Raw genomic sequence first — 16,592 nt, 5'->3', positions numbered from 1 at the left:
TAATGTGGGAGGGAAGAAGGGAAGTTTTGTGGTTTCAAAAAGGGCTCAGTGAATTACTTTTCCCTGCAGGAATAAAGTTATGTTATGGTGTTATTGTAGCAAGACATTCACTTGGCAGTAAACAGTCCCTTGAAGCTGAAATTGGCAAAGTCTCAGCTTGGGAAGCAATAATTTTTTTCAGAGAATCTGGAAAAAAATCCATTGGATTCTTTTAAAATGACACAGCATCAGTGTTAATTTTACAAGTGTGTTAGATGGAAGGGAGAGAAGAACCACAGAATACAGAGGAAAGTGAAATTTAATGGTTTAAAATACTTCTTTCACATTTAGCTTAAAAATTGTTTTCTGCTGAAATTGTCCAGGTTTTAATTTAGAGGTGCTTGAGGGGTGGCAGTATGCTATTTCAGATAAACCTTCGTATTTTGACTACATAACTATCTTCCACTGTTTGGGTGAGCACTAAACCTGGTCTAAATATCTATAAGAGTTTTTTAGAAATTTTGAATATGGTTTCTTTCTGTTGGTTTTTTAAATGGACCGACTTTTCATTTTTCCAAATTATCTGCAGAATTTTTTAAAATAGACTTTCCCTTGAAAATCCAAATTTTTCAAAATGAACTTTTTCAATTATGAAATTGAAAATGTTTGTAAACAAGTTCTAAATTTTGAAAATCCCAACATGTGACTAAGATAAGCAATCACAGTTGATAATGAAACCCTGTGAAAAGTGATCACCATTACGGAAAAAAAGCCCAATAAAACTTGCCATAGAAAATTCTTGAAAAATGGAAAATCTTGGGAAAAATCCAAGTTTTTGCAAGAATTTCCACTTACAAAATTTGGCAGGTTTTTTGTTTTTTTTTCATGTGAGAAATAATTTCAACTATCGCTAGTTAACATCCACATATGTAACTTTTTTATTTCAAATAAAACTGTAGCATCTAAATTCTATTTTGTTTTTTCTCTTCCTTTTTCACTCAAGGCTACAAAGGGTAGAGAAACCTGTTGGTTTAAAAACCTTCACCAAGATATCTAGCAGTGCATGTTGTGATAATTGGACCTACAAATTTACCCTAATTTTAAGCTCATTTGTTTTAAAAAAAATTTGAAAGTTCATGAGATGTAACAATAACCCATCATAACAAAGGTTGATGGAAAGTGGGTCAAGTTGCTTTCAATAATGAATGTTATGAACAGATGCAAGAAAACCAGAGAGACTAAATTAGTCCAAACAAAAGAAGGCCACATTGATATGATTCAAGGACTATGTGGAATTCATGCTCGGTGAAAACAAGATGTGGAACTAGGAATTAATTAACCAAAATTGCTTTGTTGGAAACCAGGCCTAATTGGCGGATAAAATAATGAGGAGATAGGCTATTCCACTCATCACTTCAGTTTTGGGGGAGAAAAGAACAGATGGAGGCTATTGGACCAAGATTCACTATCATGGCTGCCACCCCCCACCACAGGCACTGACTTTCCAGTGTGCCGGGGGGGTGCTCGACCCCTGGCTCTGCCCCAGGCCCTGCCCCCACTCCACCCCTTCCTCCAAAGCCCCTCCCGACTCTGCCTCTTCCTGCCCCATTTCTCCCCCTCCCCACAGTACGCCACCCTCTCGCTCCTCCCCTCCCTCCCTCCCAAAGCCTCCTGCATGCTGTGAAAGAGCTAATTATGGCAGGTGGGAGGTGCAGGGGCAGGGATGCTGATCAGTGTGACCTGCCTGCGAGTGGCAAATGCTGCAGGGCAGGGAGGGAGCTGTGAGCACCCACCATTTTTTTCCCTGTGGGTTATCCAGCCCTGGAGAAACCATGGAGTTGGCACCTATGACCCCCACCATGTCTTGGGACCCCCAGACCTTCATCATCAGTGGAGTAGTGGAGCCAGCTGAACTAACTTCCTTTCTTTTCTCCGAAAGGATTGTTATTACCATCTTTAATACTGTCTTAGAGATTGTCAAACAAAGGGATTTTTCCTTCTAAAACTCTCTCCATCTACAGGGAAAGGGAACAAGAAATGTTGTTAAAATTAAAGCCTCACTTCATACTTTACATTCCAAATGTTTCAAGTGTGTTTCCTTCATTTCTGTGTCTATAATAAAAGGTTAAAAGGATTTTTAATGGTGTGTTTGCCATGGTAAGAAGCAGGCTGAGGTCTCTGTATATCAAACCCTGAACCTTGTTTAACTCTGTTCAGGGTTGGACAGTGACTGGATTATGTTAATGTCATTAGCCCATTTATTTCATCTACATTAATACAACAGGCGATACAGGTAAGATGGAGCATGCTAAGTTTTGGATGAAATTAATTAGCCTCCACAAGCTTCATATGTCTCTGCAGTTCTGCTTAAAAAAACAAATGAACCAGAGCCAGTCAGAGCTCATGGAGAATTTCAGGAAGTTCCTTAGCAGCTGGGATTAACTCAGGTATGGTGTTTTATTTATTGGGAGGCTAACAACTTGATATTTTTAGATTTTGTAATTTGAATGTCTATCTTAAACATTTCACAAACAAACCAGAAATACTTATTAAATCTTACCTCAGGTGCATGCCGTTGTTGTTCTGACAACCCTGGAGAGGGTGTATGATGACAAGAATCCTGCCAACTCATAGTCCAGATTTGGCAGTGAGGTGGGAGAGGTTTGAGGGGTTGGAATCAGGGAGGAGTCAGAGGATGTTAAGGGGAAGGAGTCTGTGGATTCATTAGCAGGGATAAAAGGAGATCAGGAAAGGTCAGGTAGTTGTCAGAGGGTGGCAAGACGGTTGGGTTCAGATCAGGCTGTTGTGAAGGGGCCAATGCATAGATGAGTGTATGGTTCTTCTCTTCAGGTGCTCAGAGCAGTTTATATCTCTGTTCCAAAAGGAGAGGTTAATATGATAGCTGGGGATGGTTCTGTAGGGTTCAATTAAGGCATAACTAAGCATTTATTGTACTTGAGTCTAAATCCCTGCCCGAGATCCTGGAAGGATTTGAAAAGGGGCCAGTTTGGTTTCTTGTGTTTTTATAGCTGTGTTCTCACTTTTTTCCATAGCTAAATATTTAAAAACTTTTTAAACTGGCACCGAGGTTTTAACAGAGGAGACTGCATGACCCAGGACATCAATAACAGGAAGTGAAGCCTTTCTCTAAGATGCCAGTTTAAATCCAGTCTAGGACAGGCAGTTCTTCTCAGTGTGAATTTTGCCCCAGTGAGGATGGCAGGATTTGTCCCATTGTTTAATTAGTGAGTTTAATTACTGTGAAGGGTTCTGGGCTGACACCTTGGTGACTGAAGTCCTCTATTGGTCTGTGTGGTGGCTGCAGCATCGGTAGTCTCAGAACAAAAGTACCCTACAATGTGCCACGACAGTGCCTCAATCTTTTCATGGAAGCACCATCTCCATGCATGAGTAGATAGTTCATTTTTTATGCCCACTCAGTCCTCTGCCTGGCTGCCACTCTGGGAAGACTCTCAGCAAATACAGATTACCAACTGTGGTAGCCTGCTTTGTGATGTGGACCCCAGCAGGAAACATAATAAGATCACTGAACTCACTTCACAAAAGTCACTAAACGGGCATCCAATAGTAACAACTTCCAGTTAAAAGAACGAGGAGTACTTGTGACACGTTAGTCTCTAAGGTGCCACAAGTACTCCTCGTTCTTTTTGCTGATACAGACTAACACAGCTACCACTCTGAAACTTCCAGTTACTACCTATTTGAGCAAACTCATTTAAACCCCTCACCCATCCCCATGTTTCATCATCCAGCTACCAGTCTGTAAGTAATAACTGGAATTTATCATCTGAGGGCTATTTGGTGGCCTATATGAAATGGTAGATTCAGGACCATATGTAGTAGACATACATAAGTGTAATGTGGCTAGATGACTTCAGACTGACCAGGGTTGCCAGTCCACCACCTTACGAGCACTAAATTCACTTTAAAATAGTTAGGCTTGAGGACAAATAAAACAAAGAAGCTGGGAAATGCAAACAAACTCTTGTTCTTGCCCCTCCTTTTCTTCCCACAAATCATGAGTTAAGAATAGAGAGAGTCAATTTTACAGTGTGGTTCTACTCTGAAAAGAGCACTTATCTTATTAACATGCTGTGGAGTAACATCTCAGTAAGAATTGCCTGGCAATTATGGAAGCGAAAACCTTTTATCTTCAATCCACAGGTGTCGGGTGCAGCTGCTGTGTAACCACCCACCAAAGGATTTATCAAGTCAGCTGGAGGTAACGCCCTCTCTGTCTCTGACAGGTAGTTGATCCTGCACAGTACATCAGTTCAGTTCTGGGAGTGGGATTGTGCTGGTTTTGTGATGTAAATCACTGGACGCTGAACTGGAAGCACATTGCACTTTGGACCTTTGGGATAAGATAGCTGATTTGAATCTTAATACCAAAGGGAAAAGTTAAATGCTTTATCTACCAAGCCACCCAGCTAGTCATTCCTAGTTTGACTGCACAGCCAGTTATAGACAGAGGCTTGCTGTTTCTGTTCTGAACACAAATAGGTGGTAGAAATACCAATAATTGTATCGGATGCTTTACCTTATCATAGTAGACAGGGTGTTTTACTTTTGACTCAAAAACATGCTGCGGGCATGATCTCTTCAGCATGACAGATTGTATTTGGTTTTGTCTTATTTTTCATTTGAGTCCATTCAGTTGTAGCACAATAAAGGCAATGCAATTTTTAACATGATAGGCTCAGGCTGCTGGCAGTATAATAAATTACAGCCAGTAGTGTTTGTTACTGCACAGTACTGTGTTTATGTTGACCAATCAAGTGTCAATACATACAGAGTGAATGGAGTATTTCATTACTTTTCCACAAGAGGAGGAGTGGGAAAGTAATGAATTACTTGCCCATAGGAGATCAGTACCCAACAACTTTGCTCTAATTGCATCTTTTAGATAACATATGACAAATCATTTTGAAAGTATAGAAACCTGGGGGTGTTTAGACTCCCATGAACTTCAGAGATTCGAGGTTCTGTGATGCAACCTGAACAACTTCCTTGATCTCTTTACTACTCTAGTCAATCATTTACTGGGGCAACCTTTTTACAAAGTCCTACTGTAATGTGTTCATCACAAAATGCTATGCTCCCGTCGATGGCTTTCAGACGTGTGTGTACTGTACACAATGATGAATTCTTGCATATGATTATTTATTAATAACAGCTCCTTTCCCTCAGTAGAACCTAAAGCCTCTACAAAGGACTCAGCATTATTATTCCCATTTTACAGGTGGAAAAAATGAGATTAGTTATTGTGGTAGCGGGGGGTGGGTCCCCATTGCGCTGGGCACAAAGAAGAAGGAAGCCCCTGCCCCAGATTGCTTACAAAACTAATAGACTAGATAGGAAAAGCAGTGGAAGAGGAATGAAGTGCTCTCCCCATTTTACAGATGGGGGACCCAGCCATATCATGATTATATGACTTGTCCAAGGCCACAGAGGAAATCTGTGGCAGGGTCAGGAGTTGTACTCTTTGGACTCATAGTCTGGTGCCTTACCCTCATGTCACCCTTCATTTTACATAGAATTTGATGGTCTAGGTCTGATGTGACTACCGCACAGGGAAGAAGATGACTAATTTACACATGGCTATGCCACTTGTAGATTATTTCTTAATTGGTGAAGGCAAATGTGATGGTGGGTTTAAGTCACAGATAAATTTGTGCTTTGGCTTCTGCTTTCTTTAGGTTGTAAGAGACACCTCACTAAGTGATTATACAGTGTTATTGCTGGCTTTTGCACTCCCTATGTTTGACTGTTACTAGGGAGTATGTGGTTTCACTATGAGGGGAAAATGTAATAAGCTACACTGACACCAAATAACCTTTTTCTTACATGCAGTGATCAGGGCTGAGGGTTATCTCCCTGTCAGTCATGCTATGCTGCTTCCTTTTCTCTTTAATGTACTGTTCCTCAGTAGCAAACACTGCTTAAGAGAATATTATATCTCCAAATTCAACCCCATTATTCAGGGCAACCAAACACTCTCCTGGTATGATTTCCAGCACCAAACTGCACTCACTGAATCAGAAGCAACCAAGCATTTTTTTGGTGCAGATAACTCCAAATTAAAGTGGAGCATGGGTTGTTATTAAGATGCCATGTAGACGTCTTTTTGGGTTTTACAGAACTTGGGTGCAATCTTGACTATGTCCTAGGGCAGTAGCAGTCAAGTATTGTCTTTGGATAAATAGTTCCTGAGCTATATTACTCAAAACCTTCTGGTTCTACACCACAATCTCAGAAGGTACTTGTCTACGAGGCTAGTTACTTAATGTGATTGCTATTATCATATTGGCAATGCCCCCTTGTGATCTTGATATTGTTCTATTAAACTTTGAGGACATTTCCTCCCCCCCCCCACACTTAGTTCTTTCCTCCCTTAATCCCCCACTTAAGCTGAATGCTTCTAGCCAGAAGTGGTCTTTAGACAAAGAGGACTCGGGCTCTAGAGGGGACTTCCTCCATCTTAACGCTAGCAGGAACTGCCTTTAGAAGGGCAGGCCAAGGTGCAGGGCCTTTATGAGGAGCAGTGTCAGTTGAAGAAAAGTGCTATGCTGTTCCCCCCTAGCAGTGCACTCTTCTGTCCATCTCTTGCAATGCACTTTGTGTCTAATTTGTACTGTCTGCCTGTTTAGATTGTAAGATCTTCATGACACGGTTAGTGTCTGTCTTTCTATTTTGTCGTGCTCAATAGCATACCATGTAATTTAACATATAATACTGGCACTTAGTGCTATTGAACTGCCAGCTCCCCCCCCAACTATATAGGATGTCACTGATGATGTACAGAACATGATGCAACATACAATTGACCATTGCATGTAGGCAATGATTCACATCTATGTTTTGAAGACAGAGAAGAAGGATGGTCCAGTGGTTAGAGTGCTAGCTTGGGACTTTTAAGAGACAAATTCAATTCCTTGCTCTACCAGACTTGCTGTATGACCCTGGGCAGGTCACTTTGTCTCTCCATATCTCAGTTCCCCACCTGAAAATGGGGATAATGGCACTTCTCTATCTCACAGGGTTATTGAGGTATACTAAAGGTTGCAAGATGCTCAGATACTACAGTAATGGGGCCATATAAATACCCAAGATAGATGATCAGCTAACAAAGTATTAACTATAAAGAGTTTTCAAGGAAACCCCAAAAAGTACATAGATGCATGGAGATACTGGTGTGAATATCAAGGTGTAATTAAACATGCTATGCCATTTAAAAATATTACTTAATTTTAGGTTATTTCATTAACTGTAAGTAGTGAAGAGACATGACTGAGTTTTGCAGGATTTCCCAAATAAGCGTTGGCTCCTATCTGTCAAACAGGGTGGCCTTTCGGATCTATGTCTCATCACTTTTGCACTTGAAGTGGTTCCAAAAGGGGATGTGTTTGCCCAAAAGCATGTGTAGTCAGCAGAACACTATTAAGTAGTATTTATACCACCAGAAATAGGTAGAGATTATGGAAGACAAACTTTCAATGTAAACTAATAACTGAACTCGTCTTACCTGAGCTGTGGAATAACTTTCTCTCTTTAGCATCCACAGATGTATAATCTCTTGGGAGTCATCTGGCTGCATGTGATTTTATACATCTGTCAGCTTCATCAAGTATCCTAATGCAAAATCCAGCACTCAGCAACATTATGTGGCTTTGTGATGCTCCCTGGGAGACTTCAGATCCATAAACCAGTGAATGGATTACAATGAGATATAAATACAGTATTTTCATGGATGACCTAGAATCCTGCTCTGTTATTATTCTTGTTATGTAAAGAGAAACTGGTACCCATTTTTCTCTACCCAGAACTCTGAATCTTTTGCATCAGGTGATTCTTTTCTTCTGAAATTTCAGTCTTGTAGATTCCTGTTTTCTACTTTATTAATACATTTTGAATCTTATTTTCGGTGATTTTGTGAATATTAATATGATGTTTTGAGATCACTCAGACCAGTAAGGAGTTCTGTTACCACCACCCCAGCATCCTTGGGTACCTTAATGCTATGTCACAGCTCTGACACCAGTAGCCAGTCAAAATGTCTCATCCTGGCTACAACCAGCCTCCTACTCCTTGCAGGGTGACACTAACAGCCCTTCCCTAACACTCTCCCACTGACATAGCGACCACCATACGTTGGGGGTGGTTTAATTATGTCAATGGGAGAACTCTCTCTCGTCCGCATAAAGCAGCTACACGAGCGATCTTACAGTGGTTCAGCTGCATTGGTACAGCTATGCTGCTGTAAGCTCACTAGTGTAGACATGGCCTCAGTTAATCAGTGTAGGGAGAATTCCCTCTTTTCCTAGTTTTCTAAGGCTAGGGTTTTCTTTTCAGTTTCAAGTTTTCAATGTTTTCCCATTAACTTTAATGGTCTATCATTGTCTCATGGCTGGACCATGGATGAGCACTTGAAATTGATTTTCTATAAACAACTAGCTTGGGATGTTCCCCCTCCCTGCCTGATTGCTTTACCACACTTGTGAGTTTGATGCTGTAGGTGCACCGCAGGTACAATTACAATTTTTTATACATGCGTACATGCATAACCATCACCTGTATATGTATCTCCTAGTGACCATCAAGTTCAGAACTTTACAAGCTTTCATAAGAGACCTTACTTGACATATTAATACACAATAACTTTGCATGCAACCAGTTGATTCAATTGATTATTGTTTGGAGTTCAGACCCCCTGTTGTCTTGGGGTGTCTGGACCGTGATTGTCACCCTTAAAATGTTTCCTACAATTCCTTATATCTATAAACAAAATTACTACAAGGAAGATTGACTATGACAGTAAATTTGGTATAAGCTTTTAAAACTTCTTGAATGAACAAAATGGGTATATTATTCTCGGAAGTGTGTGTATCCCATAATGTGCTTTAATTTATGTATGTAGGGCCAGATCCTGAAAATGCTTTCCTATCTAACTTTACTCATGTGATCAGTCCCATTGACTACTAAAGTCTTTGAGTGGCTGACTCGACTATTATTCACTTGAGTAATGTTATTTGCATGCATAAGTATTAGGATCAAGCTATGGATGTTAGCAATGGGAATAAGAAAAGGAGTACTTGTGGCACCTTAGAGACTAACAAATTTATTAGAGCATAAGCTTTCGTGAGCTACAGCTCACTTCATCGGATGCATCGGATGCTCTAATAAATTTGTTAGTCTCTAAGGTGCCACAAGTACTCCTTTTCTTTTTACGAATACAGACTAACACAGCTGCTACTCTGAAACCTGTCATTAAGCAATGGAAATGTGTCTATAAAAACTCAATCCTGCCTACTAAATGTATGGTGTTGTATAGATGTTTAACGACAAAGTGGGCGTTGGGGAAAAATGTGTTTGACAAGGGTGATGCATTTGAATCATGTTTTTATCCTTTAGACTGAATAAGCTCATAGAGCATTGGTGAATTGTGCAGTTAAAACAATTAAATAAATATTGTAGAAATGAATATACGAGTTGGCGTAGCAAATTTGGTGTAGTTAAAACATCCTAAAAATATATTGCTATTAATGTTGCAGAGGTACTAGACTGCTTGGTGCTTATTGCAGAACACTGTATATACAACCTGCACTGTAGTATGAGAGATATTTCCTGAAGGCTTTTCAACACAAACAATCTTGTGGTGAAAATCTTTCTGGTTATCCATTCAAATCTGTGTCTTTCAGGTTGAATGTATTTATGTTTTATACAAGAGCAGTCCCACTTTGGGCCACAGTCAGCATACCTGCAGACAAGGAAATTACTAGGGAGCCCATTGTATGTTTTGAAATCAGAATGAGGCATCTCATACGAACAAAAGAAACACTTAAAGCTAGCCCCAGATAGAAGGCTTTAAAGTTGAACATTGGCTGCCTGTTTCAAAGTGTGGCTCTACAAATCTACTCCCAGAGCCAGATCCACACACCCCACAATGTACTTTTGAAAGGCTAGGATCTGGCCTAAACTCTGCTGTGCTTATAGCACAGAATTCAACTGAAATTCTCAGCTTGTGCACTTTTATCTCTCTTCTTCCCAAAGACAGCATCTGACCCTAAATCTGTGCTCCCCTCCCCCCTCACACTCTGGTGTGACATGACACCCCCCCACCCATGGCCCTCTTCTCTCAGCTCACAGCAGGATGCCAGTGGCTTTGCTATCTTTGCTTGTTTCCATTTGGGGCCCTGAAATAGGGATGTTTAAAGTTAATAGAAATAAGGCTTGTATGATTCTGTCAGGTGCTATCCCCAAACTCTATCACAGAAGCATTTTGATAAAAGTGTTTTGGTGCTGGGTTTGATGTATGAACAGGGCTTAAAAATAACCAAGCACTTGAAGGGAGTGGTGCTGGATGGACCAATGAAACTGCCAAATACCAAGTGCATGTCCCTAAAAGAAGCTAGAAAACTTGAAATGGTCCTTAATAAATGTATGAGGAGAAGGATGGAAGGTGGTGTATCTACCTTGAGCAATGTAGCTTTAATGTGTGGTTATCTCAGCCCAAATGCTCACAGGATATGGATGTTCGCTATCTGTCCTTTCTAACCCATGCTGGATCTCCCTCACCTGTTATGCTTCATTCCAGAATCTACTGCTGTGAACAAGCTGCACCAACCACACAAATCAAATTTGCAGAAACGTTCAGGAGTAAACTTCCCTCTCCTTTCTCCCTCACAGTGTAAGCCGTTGTTTTTGTAAAGTTTTAAACAATACGCTTTTCAGATATTGTGTGAGACACCAGCACTAGAATGTACACAATACACTTTATAACCTGCTGACCCAGTTTGTCTTGACACTCCCCTAGTCTCTGTTTTTTCATACACAAGAGCAATGGGCACTTTCAGTCTGACTGGCTTGTTTTACATTGAGAGACACCAAACAGGATAAAAGCAGCAAAATCTCCATGAGAGCGCAGTGTCTGTCTCCTCTTCATCTGAAAAAAATGGCAGCTAGTCTCTGCAAGACCTTAAATTTAGAGGAGAGGCACCGTACAGAGCAACAATCATACAGCAACACAGCTGCATGCACTATGGTCTCCTTTTCTCACACTGTGCCCATAACATCTTCTCTGCTGTGTATCATGCAACCTCACTCTCCTTCAAATACCTCCTCCAAATTCATTTCTTTTCACTAGGTTATCATTATTGATCTCCAGTCCTGCAAGTTAATGGTAGTTACCACCTCAGATTGCCATTATGAATGACAAAGTGTGAAAAATAACAAGATCTATAAACCATGTACACAAAGCCAAATGTATCTGGGGCTTTATCTGTCAGGGCTGGGATGCAGGGGGCTGGGTCCCCAGTCCAGCTGGGATTCAGAACCAGAAGCTCAGGAGCTAAGAGTCAGATACGAGGAAACTGGCTGAGTCAGGAAACCTGAAATTTTGGGATCAGGAAACAAAAGGAGGTAGCACTTGGTGAATAGCTCAAACCAGGGTAGAATCCAGTTGTACAAACAACTTCATGTTCCTCCTTCTGGCTTAAGCAGGAGGAGGTTGCTGATCAGTAGCTCTGGTGTTCCACCAAGTGGGGCCCATGCCTGGAACCTCCTATCTGAGCTGAGCTTCAAGGAGTCTACACTAAGCCATTGGGTGTATTGTTGGAATATGATGACCCCAAGGATCTGGGTTCAAAACCCACAGGTCATGACACCATCCTGCTTCCATTGAAGTAAATGACAAAGCTCTTGTTGACTTCAGTGGCAACAGGATCAAGCCTTTAAAGATTAATTCACAATCTCTTACTGTTGTTGCCCTTATCTCTCTCTCTTGTTTGTTCCTCCATGTTGTGTTACATCTAACTGAGGCCATGTTTAGATTAAAAAAATAGACTGTGTCATAAAGTATGTTAATTAACATGTTTTTAAGGCCAGGTATACACTAGAAACTTTTGCTGGCATAGAATAACTGTGGTTGATGTGGTATTTTTGACATTTTTATGCTGGCAAAAGCCATAGTGTAGACGCATAAAAGTGAGGTTGCTAGTTCAGCTCAGGGGATCAGTATAAATTATGCTGGCAAAAGCACTTCTTTGCCAATAGCTTTTATTACCATAGCACTATGAGCTCTGTCTATATCCAGACCATTTGTTGGTCTAGCTATACTGGCATAACTATACCAGCAAATTGTTCATAGTGTAGACCTGGGCCTAACAGACACATTTTAAATCTGACTTTGTTTCTAGTCTAGACAGGGCAAATCATATTTAAAACCCTGGTATATGGTGTTGGGCCACCCTAGGTCCCTTTCTGTTTTCCAAGTTTAGATGTAGACCTTAGCTTGTACGCTTCTTAGGACAAGGACTTGTATCTGTGCCTGTAAAATGCCATGCATACTTATCAGGCTGTAAAAATAACAACTAGATTACTACTAGATTACACAACTCAGTAATCCAAGATGCACAGGTTTGTAGACTTATAAGAAAAAGTTTCCTGGGCCCCTGCTCCACCTACATCCACTTACATAAAGTAGCAGTATAATTGCACATGGTGTTTGTGAACATACACACGCTGCACTCTTCCTACTACGGGAGCAACAACAAAACAGGATACAAACTGATTCAAATCTCTCCCTCTGTTGCCATCACTGCCACTTGTGGTGAAATGAAGACAACAAACCCTTGGAAACTGCCCTGTGTGTTTCAGTTTTTAATTGAAACTTTTTAGCAAAGCTGAAAAAGAAAAAAACAAAACCACACTTTTCTGTGCTTCCAGTGAAAAGAAATGACAGCCATTAGATTCACTTCATTTGCCTCACCTGACCTGAAATGAACTCCCTCCCTCAGGCCTGTAAGAAAATTCAATTAAAAGGTCCATCTGTGAGGCAGCAGCTGAAGGGGAATTATTGTGGGGAGGTCCACATTTTCATAAAAAAAGGGCCCTCTTCCCCCTGCTCCCTTCTATATCCCTGATTAGGCCTTTTCCTTACCTCTAAATCATGAGTGTCCCCAATTAATCAAACCTGATCAAGTAGCTTTTATGTGCTCCATTCAAATGTAGAAACACTATAGATTTGGTACATCCCTTAAACATCGGGGGGAGGGAAAAAGAAACAGAGGTTTGGAATCAGAGCAGCCTAGCCCAATTAAACCAGCTGATGCAATGGGATTAATGGCTGCTAATATGCAAAGGGCTCTTCTGGCAGCAAAAATAATGACCATAAGGCAACAACAGTGGCTTAAAAAAAAAGAGAGAATGGTGACAGGGAGAATAGCTAGTAGCTGTAAGTGTGCTGTTGTGAAAGTCTTCCTGATGCACATGCTAAAAGCCATGTTGTGCTTTTATGATCTATTAGCTTATAGAGCTGCCGAGAGTCATGTATCTAGTTGGTGTATGGTAGTTAAAGCAGTACTGACATTAAAGGTATGCTAGAGAGTCTGCATGGAAATTGGGCAGCACATGTGAATTTTGGAGTCCTTGCTAAGTGCTGATGACTGACAGGCAAGTATGAGTGCATTTTTTGATTGCACAGGCTTATATTTATCTAAAGCTGGGTTCTCCATGACCTCACATCATTCTAGTCACCTGTACTTTTGCCAAGTGAATGTAAAATGCCACCAGATCAGAATGGCAGCGTTCTGTGGCCATTTCAGACATGGGTAAATGACTAAATGTAGGGCAAGGCAGAAGAGAAACAGGACCCAGTGGGTTTTTTCCCCTCCGTGATGGCTTTTTTGGGTGCATTATGTTGATCTGTATAACAAATATATGGCTTTTCTTAATGCATGGCAACTCATGCTTTTTATTTTGCACTAGCTGAACTTAGTTACAACTGTGAATGCCCATGCTCCCTGTGCACTTGCTGTATTGATGTTTGTACTGTGAAATCAATCACTTAAAATAGCCAGCTTCCAGTCCTTACCTCCCTGGTCTGATATGAGTTGCACTGAATTATATGAGAATATATTCAAACAACACCACTTTTCACTTCTTTCAACTAAGGATCTCTAAGCATATTACAAACAATTCATTAAAATCATCAGATTGCCCTTGTAAGGTATTTATATATTATTAATTATAAATAGAGACAGGCTACAATGAAAATACCGAATTTGAATATCTACAAAAATTGGTGGGTGTTTGAAATCTGAACACAGATTGGGTTCAGACTTTCATAGAAGTACCCTAGTTCTATAATGAGCCGAATCAAATGCCCAGATCCAGCCTCCTAACACTTTAATATGTTTTAAATCCTAGATACAAACAATGAAGCTTAATCTCTTCTCTATTTATAAATATCTGTTTTATAGATGAATAAACCAAGGCATGGAAAGGTTAAGTAACTGGCCAAAGTCTTACAGAAGACCAATGACAAAGCCCAAATAGGACCCAATCCCCAGCTCTAAGGCCTGGTCTACAGTATGAGTTTGTCGGATTTAGCAGCGTTAAATCGAATTAACCCTGCACCCGTCCACACAATGAAGCCATTTTTTTCGACATAAAGGGCTCTTAAAACCGATTTCTGTAATCCTCTCCAACAAGGGGATTAGCGCTGAAATCGACATTGCCATTTTGAATTAGTGTTAGTGTGGATGCAATTTGAAGGTATTGGCCTCCGGGAGCTATCCCATTGTGCACCATTGTGACCGCTCTGGACAGCACTCTCAACTCGGATACACTGGCCAGGTGTACAGGAAAAGCCCCGGGAACTTTTGAACCTCATTTCCCGTTTGGCCAGGCGAGCTCATCAGCACAGGTGACCATGCAGTCCCAGAATCGAAAAAGAGCTCCAGCATGGACCGAATGGGAAGTACTGGATCTGATCGCTGTATGGGGAGACGAATCCGTGCTATCAAAACTATGTTCCAAAAACCGAAATGCCAAAACATTTCAAAAAATCTCCGAGGCCATGAGGGACAGAGGCTATAGCAGGGATGCAACACAGTGTCACATGAAACTTAAGGAGCTCAGACAAGCGTACCAGAAAACTAAAGAATCAAACGGACGCTTTGGAACAGAGCCCCAGACATGCCGCTTCTACGCTGAGCTGCATGCAATTCCGCCACCACTACCCCACCCCTGTCTATGGACTCCAATGATGGGGTACTCTTCTTTTGTGATTTTGTGGATGGGAAGATGAGGAGGAGGAGGAGGATGAGCTTGAGGAGAGCACACAGCACACCGTTCTCCCCAACAGCCAAGATCTTTTTATCACCCTGACTGAAATACCCCCCCAACCCAACGAAGCCAGAGAAGGGACCTCTGGTGAGTGTTCCTTTTAAAATAAAATACATGTTATAAAAGCAAGCATTTTTTAATGATTAAGTAGCCCTGAGGACTTGGGATGCATTTGTGTCCAGTACAGCTACTGGAAAAGTCTGTTAATGTGTCTGGAGATGGAGAGGAAATCCTCCAGGGACATCTCCATGAAGCTCTCCTGGAGGTACTCTAAAAGCCTTTGCAGAAGGTTTCTGGGGAGAGCAGCCTTATTCAGTCCTCCATGGTAGGACACTTTATGATGCCATGCTAGTAGCAAGTAATCTGGTATCATTGCATGACAAAGCCTGGCAGCGTATGGTCCCGGTGTTTGCTTGCATTCAAGCAACATCCGTTCTTTATCTCTCTGTGTTATCCTCAGGAGAGTGATATCGTTCTTGGTAACATGATTGAAATAGGGGAATTTAATTAAGGGGACATTCAGAGGTGGCCGTTCCTACTGGGCTGTTTGCCTGTGGCTGAAAAGAAATCTTCCCCACAGTTAGCCGTGCGGTGCAGGGGGTAGGGGCATTGGCACTGAGCTGTTCGCATTTGGCTGGCAGGGATCTTCCCTGATACCAGCCACATGGTGTGGTGAGGGGTAAAGCAATCATCCCAGAGAATTGGATGGTGGTGGTGGTGGTGGGGGTGTTAGTTTGGTTACTGCCGCTGCATGTTAAAGGAAAACCACAGCACTAAATGGCCAACTCAACGTGCTTTGCTTGGTATGGGAGAGGAGGGTGCTGCTGTTATGAAGGTTGCAGAAGCTGAAAGACTATGGCTTACCATGGCCGCCTGCAAGCCGAATTCTGTTGCCTGGCACTGCGTGTGTGATCTCTAACCCCAAAGCCGCAGGCACTCAATATAAAATCGAAAATGAAACCTTGTACCAAAATCACATGTGCTATGTAATGTGAATAGTGTTGTTCACCGTGAAAGACTATAGCCATTGTTCTGTAAAATGTATCTTTTAAAATACTTCACTTCCTTTTTTCCTCCAGCAGCTTCAAATGTTTCAAGTCTCCCTTCTCCGTCCCAAAGGCTATCTCAGGTAAGGCGGCGAAAAAAACGCACGTGCGATGAAATGTTCTCTGAGCTCATGCGGTCGTCTGGAACTGACAGAGCTCAGCAGAATGTGTGGAGGGACACAATAGCAGAGTACAGGAAAGTGGCCGATGAATGTGAGGAGAGGTGGCAGCAGGAAGATCAGAGGAGGCATGAGGCAACGCTGGGGCTACTGTGGGATCAAACGGACATGCTCCGGCGTCTGGTGGAGGTTCATGAACGGCAGCAGGATCACAGACTGCTGCTGCAGCCCCTGTTTAACCGCCCTCCCTCCTCCCCAAGTTCCATAGCCTCCTCACCCAGAAGCCCAAGAATGTAGGAGG

The 16,592-nt window shown here is 41.6% G+C and overlaps 1 long non-coding RNA gene across 1 annotated transcript; it reads left to right on the top strand.

Annotated features, from left to right (window-relative positions):
* Window positions 1-4,112: 4,112 nt before the first annotated feature.
* LOC122458761 lies at window positions 4,113-14,450 on the top strand. Its single transcript, XR_006278997.1, has 3 exons — window positions 4,113-4,222; window positions 7,556-7,845; window positions 14,259-14,450. It is a non-coding gene; the product is annotated as an uncharacterized LOC122458761 (long non-coding RNA).
* Window positions 14,451-16,592: the final 2,142 nt, after the last annotated feature.

This window comes from Dermochelys coriacea, chromosome 2 (genome assembly GCF_009764565.3).
Source record: "Dermochelys coriacea isolate rDerCor1 chromosome 2, rDerCor1.pri.v4, whole genome shotgun sequence".
Lineage (NCBI taxonomy): Eukaryota > Metazoa > Chordata > Testudines > Dermochelyidae > Dermochelys > Dermochelys coriacea.
Note: the sequence above shows the minus strand (reverse complement) of the source record. Positions and strands in the feature narration are given on the sequence as shown.